Source organism: Mandrillus leucophaeus, unplaced genomic scaffold (genome assembly GCF_000951045.1).
Source record: "Mandrillus leucophaeus isolate KB7577 unplaced genomic scaffold, Mleu.le_1.0 Scaffold345, whole genome shotgun sequence".
Lineage (NCBI taxonomy): Eukaryota > Metazoa > Chordata > Mammalia > Primates > Cercopithecidae > Mandrillus > Mandrillus leucophaeus.
In genome coordinates, this window is record NW_012103643.1 from 1 (window position 1) to 8,476 (window position 8,476).

The window sequence follows — 8,476 nt, forward strand, 5'->3', positions numbered from 1 at the left end:
GACTATAGGCACGCACCACCATGCCCGACTAAATTTTTGTATTTTTAGTAGAGACGGGGTTTCACCATGTTGGCCAGGCTGGTCTCGAACTCCTGACCTCAAGTGATCTGCCTGCCTCGGCCTCCCAAAGTGCTGAGATTACAGGTGTGAGCCACCACACCCAGCTGGCATTTGTGACATTTTTACAAAGATTGTTTCCTAGGCTCTGCGTCCAGTTTGTGTTCTCCCAACTAACTGGGAAAAATCAGCTTTCATAATTTCAACCAAACAGCTTCATTTTTAGAAACTCACAAGCTGTAAATGCAAAGATTACTCCTAAATTAACTGCAAGCAATTAAAATCTTGGGATTAATTGGAACTGAAGCAAAAGGAAAGAAATCATTTTAAGATATCAAGTCATCCCTATGACTTTATACTTAAGACACAGCAACTGTGCATTCTCATTCTTTAAAACAAATGACTATGACTGCTACAGAAATAACAATATACAATTTTGGCCATTTTCATGCCTCATGAAGAAAGCTCTACCTCAGAAATAGGAAGACGATAAGCCCACTAGCAGTGCAGTTTCTAATCCAACTTTGCCAAATAATTTGGCAAGAGTGAATGATAGATGGTAATGATGATAATAAATGTTACTTTTTTTTTTTTTTTTTAAAGACAGAATCTCACTCTGACACCCAGGCTGGAGTACAGTGGCTCAATCTTGGCTCACTGCAACCTCCGCCTCCCAGGTTCAAGCGATTCTCCTGCCTCAGTCTCCTGAGTAGCTGGGATTACATTACCAAACCTGGCTAATTTTTGTATTTTTAGTAGAGATAGGGTTTCACCATGTTGGCCAGGCTGGTCTTGAACTCTTGACCTCAAGTGTTCCACACGCCTCGGCCTCCCTAAGTGCTGGGATTACAAGCATAAGCCACTGTGCCCGGTCAATAAACATTACTATTATCAAGGGTCAATGTTTATTTAAATGAGTGACTGGTATCCTAGAAGCTGTTTTCCCACTGAAATTCCAGGAGTCATAGAAACAATGTTACCATTATCTGTTATCATTATTGTAAGAGCTTCCATTTATTAAACCCTCACTATATATAAGGCATTATGGTAAGCATTTCTCACCTATTTTCCAAATTTAGTTCCTGTAAAGAAGGAAATGTTATCCCTTTTTTACACCTGAGGATGGGTGCTGAGCAGTTAAGTAGTTTGTGTGAGGTGACGGGGATGGCAAAAGTTCACAGAGGAATTCACCCTCCCCTGTCCATCTCCAACAGGTGCTGAGTGTGTCACATCTCTGGTGGCTCCGGCTGCAAAATGGTCCAGTACCTGCTTGCATGGGGAAATCACTGAGAGATCTTATTTTATCAAGCATCGTGTGTGCAAACTGTTTTATGCATAGGGGTGGGTCAGGGTTTCTCGCTCTGAAAAACAAAACAAACAGGAATTGGAACAGGTGGAAGGCTTAAGCCGAGCCAGCTTTTTGGTCTGTTCTTCATCATGTCTCAATTTCTGTAATGAAATTTTCCCACCAAACAGCCACACAAATGCTTTGGTGGTAGAGACTGAATTGGGTCTTTTCCGGAGAATGACACTTCTTCCATTGAAATGGCCCCTTTCTTGGACAGGGTGCTGGAGTGTGTGTGTGTCTGTGTGTGTATGTCTGTGTGTGTGTGTGTGTGTGTGTGTGTATATACTTGTTTGCCTCGTGAAGCGGGCATTCAGGTGGCGCAAGGCTGAGAGTGACTTGTTTGGCTATTTGTGAAGAAGCTGGCAAACTTGGGCCTTCTCCCTGGCAGGGAGGAGAAAGGGCCGCTTGTTTCAGAAATATCAGCAAAAAGGCTGGTGCAGGTGGGGCCCGCATCAGTGAAAAGTTGCTGGAAGCAAAGGCTGCAGGTGCTGCCTCGGGAACACGGACGTGTGCTTCCTGGATAGGGCGCGGGAGAAAGAGGACTGCCAATCGCCAAATAGAACCACACTGTTGTCCCAGGGGTGAATGAAAAAGATGTTTCAGTGCTGTGGACGGATCTGGATGGTTTGCCCCGGAGGACAAAAAGTCTCCTATAAAATTCCATTTACATAGTCCTATCTCACTTGGGCTTTTGGTGACCAGATTCAATTGTGCTGGTGTCCCCTGTGCAGTGTGATATCATAGCTTCAGAGGAAGGCTTTATTTAGAGGTCACACTAGTTTGTCCTGGGGATGTAGTCATTTTTTGTGTCACGGACAATGTTTTACTGTGGAGATATGAGCCAGATGGCTCAGCCACTTGCAGTCCGGAGCTAAACAGTGTCTGTATTGTTGGCGAATAAACAGAATCTATTGTTTGCTGCTCATGAAACTCTAGTGCCCACCACTGTTTAGAGATGAAGTATTTAATAAATTGTTAGGTCTCGCTTAAAGAATCTGTAAAACAACATCTCAGAAGGACACAGGCCTCCAAAAATATAAATCTCATGTGTTCTTAAAAACAACAAGAACAACAGCCACCTTTCTCTCCGGCTTTCTTCCTTCCCCGCCCCCTCCATCTCTTGAGGCCATTCACTCTTACAGTAGTGAAGGCTCTGATTTTGTTTCTTTCCCATGGCAATCCATATGCTAATATGAGCTGTAACCCTTGTGCGGGGCGGTGGGGGGACAACATGACGCTTGTGCTCGGCCCCCTCCAATTTTCTCACCCCCTCCCAGCCATGGCTACCTATTTGCCAACACTGAACGGAACAGTGGAGCCTTATGGGGTAGCACGTGTGTCACGGAAATGCGGTTTGGAGATGCCCTTCCTCCCTGCTTCCTGAGATGATACTCTGAAGATAAAAGGTGTCGTGTCTGGCAAGCTCCTCTCGCATGCTGAATTGGCCTCACTCAGTAGGGAAATCTGCTCACTCACCCCAAGCAACAACAACAACAACAACAAATAACACCACAGCACAGCAACCTGGAAGGACTGAAAAATATTTGTTTCCTTTTGCAGAATGAGTGTAGAGTGTCACTTTCTGAGCATTTAACCACTCTTGGCCTTCCCCATCTTTTTTTTCCAGCATGCATCTTGTCTCTCTAAATAAAGCCCCCTTTTCCATTTAACTTCGCCCAGCTGTGGCTGGGTATATTGCAATGTCAGAAGTATTCGTTTCCTGCCTTAATTGCAGCCAGAGCCAACCTTGACTGGCAAGGAGAAAGCCACTGACAGGTTTGGGCTGTGTCCAGACCTCCTCAGACTTTCTGTCAGCCAACTGTTTGACAGTATATGCAAATACATGCAAATGCAGGGACACTGGCCGAACACCTGCAGAAAGTGACCATCGCCACTCAGGCTTGGCCTCCCCTGTAACTGGGGGTTTTGAAATGCTGCTTGGTCGCTTTCTGTCAGTTTATTATGCATTTGTCAGCAGAACGCTGGGCTGATAAAAACACTCCTCTTTGTCCTGAAGAGCCGCAGAGCTCCATGTGGAGCTGCAAGTGCCAGGGCTAGTGGGATGGCTCCTGGCCAGCCCTTGTGAATCCTCCCCTCTGTCTGCGGGACCCGAGCGGCAGCATCCGAACTCTTGTGGGCTTGCCCGCGTGGAGGAAGGCCTTCTGTTTCCCTGGGTGTAAAGATGTAGGCTTGATGGCGGGGCAACAGAGCGAAAGGCCAGCTCTCTCTAGCAGCTGGAACTTGGCGACTTTGAGGAATAATATGTCCTGGATTTTCAAAAGCCAAAGGAAAATCTGCCCGGGCTGTCAGGGAATTGGAAAGGGGGAGAGGGCCCGCCACCTCAAGCGGGAATGGAACTGCCAGCCACACACACCCCCTCCAGACTGTGGGAAGATGGCCAGGTGGCATGACTCCGGCAGCCACTCGCCGCCCGGCCATCTCGGCTCCCATCTGCTCAGGCCTTCACTCGCTTCCCACAACTTCTCTCTTTAAAAGGTGCTAAGACCAGCCAGTCAGCTGCGATTTAAAAGTTGTATGTGAGACTTGTGCGTAGTTTTTTGAGTTTGACCTTTTTGCAGTAAGGCAGGTGACCTAAAAGTAAGGCAGGTGACCTAAGTATCGTGGCTCTAAGACCGTGAAGATCAGTGGACCAGACCCAGATTTTGGGGTCTTCCTCGAGCCGTCAATGAGGGAGAAGTAAGATAGGGACACTGCAGACCAGTGTCCTGTGTGGTCCTTAAACATCGACCACTAGAACCGGGGGAAGCATTTTGCAGTTTTTTTGGGTGCAGCCAGGCTTTGGTTCTGCAGAGTAATAAGTCATTTGGGAATGGTTGTGCAAAACAGGCCTTCAAAATCTCCCTGTCCTCTCTACTTAGAGGTTGGAAGCACCTTGAAATCTAGGCAAATTCTTGTGTATTTTTGGGAACCTGAATATACACAACCTAAATATAGGAGCTTGGTGTCTTGAGTATAAATCTATAATCAACTCTGGCAAAATATGAGGAGTAAGCAGGTATTGCTTGTAATGAAAAACCAAGCTGGGCACGGTGGCCTGTAATCCCAGCACTTTGGAAGGCTGAGGTGGGAGGATCGATTGAGCGTAGGAGTCAAGACCAATCTCGGCAACGCATCCCTACAAAAAGTAAAAAAAATTTAGCCAGGTAAGAGGGTGAATGCCTGTAGTAATCCCAGCCACTAAGGAGGCTGAGGTGGGAGGATGGCTTGAGTCCAGGAGATCGAGGCTGCAGTGAGCCGTGATCATGCCATTGCACTCCAGCCTGAGTGACATAGTGAGACCCTGTTTTTATTTGTTTAAAGAAAAAAAAACAGCTGATATCAGTGTAGACTGCTGATCCAAGTCATTTATACTCCAAAATGGATTGTTCTTTGGCCTGAGAATCATTTTGCCGTTCATGCAACTAACATCAATCAAATAATTGCCTATTCTTTCTTGTATATTAAGAGAAGTGAAAAGTCATGGTGAAGTCTCTTGAAATGTTTGATCATGCAGTCTTTTCTCTCTGGAGAAGGAAGAGGCTGATCTTTAGGCTTTCCAAAAACTGCTGTTCTGGGACTTGGTGGAAAATTGGAGTGCCTGGCTTCCAAGCAGGCATGATGGCTCTCTGCAAGAGCAGGTATGTACAAACATCCCTTGAGCAGCTCTGCAAGCCTGATGCTTCACCAATGGGCGCCTGAAAATCATGGTGTTGATTATCAGCGCAGTGATGGTGCCAGGCGCTGTGGAATCAGTGAGTTTTCCAATTATTGCTGTATTGCAGAGGGAGAAAGAGGGCAGCTTAAACTCAGTAATGTATATATTAGGTGCCTGCTAAGTACCCACACTGAGCATCTGCTGTTATGGATAAACCGAGGTACAGTGGCATCAATAGGAACAACTCAGGGCATACAGTAGACCAAGGCCATTCATCGTCAGCACTAGGACCCCAAAGCCCAGGTGCCAGTGCCTCTGCATGCCTCCTCTTAAATATATCACACAGTATGTGCAACAAGAAAAACTCTTGCTGGGACCAAATAGCCACAGAAAATCCAGGGGGGATCTGCATGTCAATGATAAAGGTGATTTGAATTAGAAATATAGGAGGCTTCAAAAAGGGACAGAGACGTGATGGAGGAGGCCTCCAATCAGGCCCTCAGTTCTTTTGAGAATCCATGAGACTGATACTGTGTGTGGCTGTCATAACATCAGCAAGGAACGAAAGCGGGAATTTCATCAACAGAGACTTTAGACATTTTCCTAACCCTGGTGTCTGGCGTAAGGGTGATTAGATCCCTCTCCTCTGTTCAGAAGGCCAGTGCAATTTCTATCGGTATGGTACCAGTTTTGTTTTACTGATTGGAAAGAGAGTTTGATCATACTAGCTGTAATTCATAATGTATGGGCATCTCTTATGTAAATAAGCCCACTCTTTGCCTTAAAAAAAAAAAAAAAAAAGTCCGGAAAGTAATAAAATGCTACATAAATGAGACCGCTTCATTTCTCTCCTGCTTGTTCTTTCCCTCTCTTTCCCTCTCTCTCTTTTAAAAAATAAACCCAAGGTAGTTGTATTTAAGCAGCTTTAATGTCCTTTCAGGGCTGCGCACAGGGTTGTGGTCACTCAGGCAGCAGTAACTTTGAAAAAATGACCCGTCTACACCCAAACAATAACAGAATCCCCCTTTTTATGTTGGAAACGCCCACGGCTTTCTGTGCATCTCCAGACTCCCCACGTAGATGCAACTGTTTGACCAGCCTTCTACTGAACAACTTAATTAAGCAAAAGAAAACGTGTCAGTTTCTGCCAACCTCACAAAAACAGAGCTGTGGGGGTAAAAAGGGTCGTCGAATTAACCCACATTCCTGAAGGGGTTCACTAAAGCGAGGCCTGGCTTTGCAGCAATGCCAAGGGGAGCCGTGCGCTGGGTTGCCATTCAGATTTATCAAGACATATTGTTCTGTAGATCATACTGAACACAATTAAAGCTGCAGTACCTCGGGGGGCTACAGCTCGGGTGTGAGCTTAGCTTAACTTAAAAAAAAAAAAAATCTTGTCACGACACGGTGCCTACCATTGACATTCTGCACAGTTACAGAGACAAAACAGTTCTATCCGACCATATGAAAACAGCAAGTTGTTTTTTTCATTTTTTTCCCCTGTTTAGTGTCCCTGCCCTCCCTCTTCCCCCGTTTTCCCTCTCCATGAAAGTACATGCAATATGCAAAGCAACTGTATACTCTGCATGCAATTTGTACTAGCCAGACCCAACCCGAATTTAATCCTTTTTTTTTTTTCCTCTCTTTTTGTCCTGAGGGCGGGGAAGTGTCCCAGCCTAAATCCTTCTCTGGAAGCTGGGAAAGCAGAGGCCCCAGGAATCCTGTTTCCTAGCCAATTAAATTTAGTTTTCTTTTTTTTTTTTTTTTCAGGCTTGGATTTTGATTTTGCTTCCTTTATGTGAAGCCAGGAGGGAGCTTAGCGCCCAGCACTCCGTGCCCCACCCCCACCACATTGCAGCCTCCCGCAGTCACCAGGAAAAGCTTTCAGTGGCAGCCAGAAGGAATTCAGAAACATCACATTTCATTTCGGGAAGAATTGGATCAGCACCAGTTTGGTGTTGAGGCCATGAGATTGTGGCATTTTTATTCCACGTTATCCTCTCTTGGTCTCTCTCAGTGTGTATGTATGTCTATAGGAGTCATCGTGTAGAATTATGCTCTGTAGAAAGCATCCCACACTTATTCAATTGCATCATCCCACATTCTGGCTCAGAAGACACAGACTCGAGTCAACCTGCAGCTGCCTAATTTTGCAGGGAAGCAGCTATCCTGATGTTTGCAGGTTGGAGGCCTCCACGTGACACACATCAGGAAGAAATGGGCTCTCCAATCCCAGATGAGCTGAAACACAAACGCTTTTCTGAGGGAACAGTTGGGGTCCTGTCTTTCCGAGCCCTTTTCGATGCAAGCAACCATTGATGAAGAAGCATTTATGCTTGATACCTATTGCAGGTGTTCTTCGCTGTGGAGATTTTGTCAATGAAAGATTCAAAAGTGGTTCAATGATCAGAAGACCCTATTTGTTTGCTTTTGACCAGCTTTTGTTTGCTCTGTCACTCAGGGAGAATATGAACAACTTTGGCTAGTAAGATGGAAAAACATTAGCCAGTACGGAAATGTTCTACAGACAAGTGAGGGGACCTGGCAGAAGTCTGGCTTAGAAGATGAATGAATAAAACCCTGGGCAGAATGCAATAGTGGCAATAGTCACGCATTCTTTGCAGATGTGCACCGAAGGCTACAGGCTACTGTGTCTTTTTCTTCTGGCTTCTCTCTTGAGCTTCTGACACTGCACAGAAAGTGGGTCGGTCCTCTGAGAGGCTTGAAAAATGCAAAAGTTTACCACCAACTGGTGGGAATACGTGCAACACATGCGTAAAGCAAAGAGCATCAGTGGTGAAACACAGCCTGCAGTTCCTCTCTGACAGTTATCCAGATAATTCATCTCAAAATAATGATTTTGCCATAAACATAGAGAGATTGCAGGCAAAAGCCATCACCATTCGAAAGCTGTAACAAGAATGGCTTATTCTTTTAAGGGTTCCTTATTATCTGCAGAAAATGATTCACATGTCCCATTGAGGTGCTCTAAGATCTGGGACTGGCTTATACGTTTATCTTTTTTGCCGAACAATTCAGGTTCCAGAGGGGATTTTTCTTTTTGGTCTGAAGGGTGAAGCTTGTCTGGTCTGCAGCTTTTGCAAACTACAGCCTGCTCAGTCGAGCTCATTACTCTGAGGTCTCCGTGCTGCCCCAAAGTGGCTCTTCTGGGGCCTGATGGAAAATCTGAGCCTAGAGCTTTAAGTAGACATAACGCCCCAGAGAGACATCCGATCCTCAGGGCGGGCGCACCAGCCACCTGGGCCCCTTACTCTGCCTGCGGTCCCACTCCTGGCCTTTGCTTTGGGATTCCTGCTCTCTTGGATGCCCGGACTTGTCTTCCTCTGTCCCCGGGATAGGAAGCGCCGTCTTTGCCGAGGGCCCAGGGCTGATCTTTGTGCTTGCAGTGGTTCAAG

General features: G+C 45.9%; 1 long non-coding RNA gene across 1 annotated transcript; it reads left to right on the forward strand.

The window, feature by feature from the left end:
- The first annotated feature begins 4,934 nt into the window (after window positions 1-4,934).
- Window positions 4,935-7,857, forward strand: LOC105545958. The gene is made up of 2 exons (XR_001007021.1): window positions 4,935-5,157; window positions 6,831-7,857. It is a non-coding gene; the product is annotated as an uncharacterized LOC105545958 (long non-coding RNA).
- Window positions 7,858-8,476: the final 619 nt, after the last annotated feature.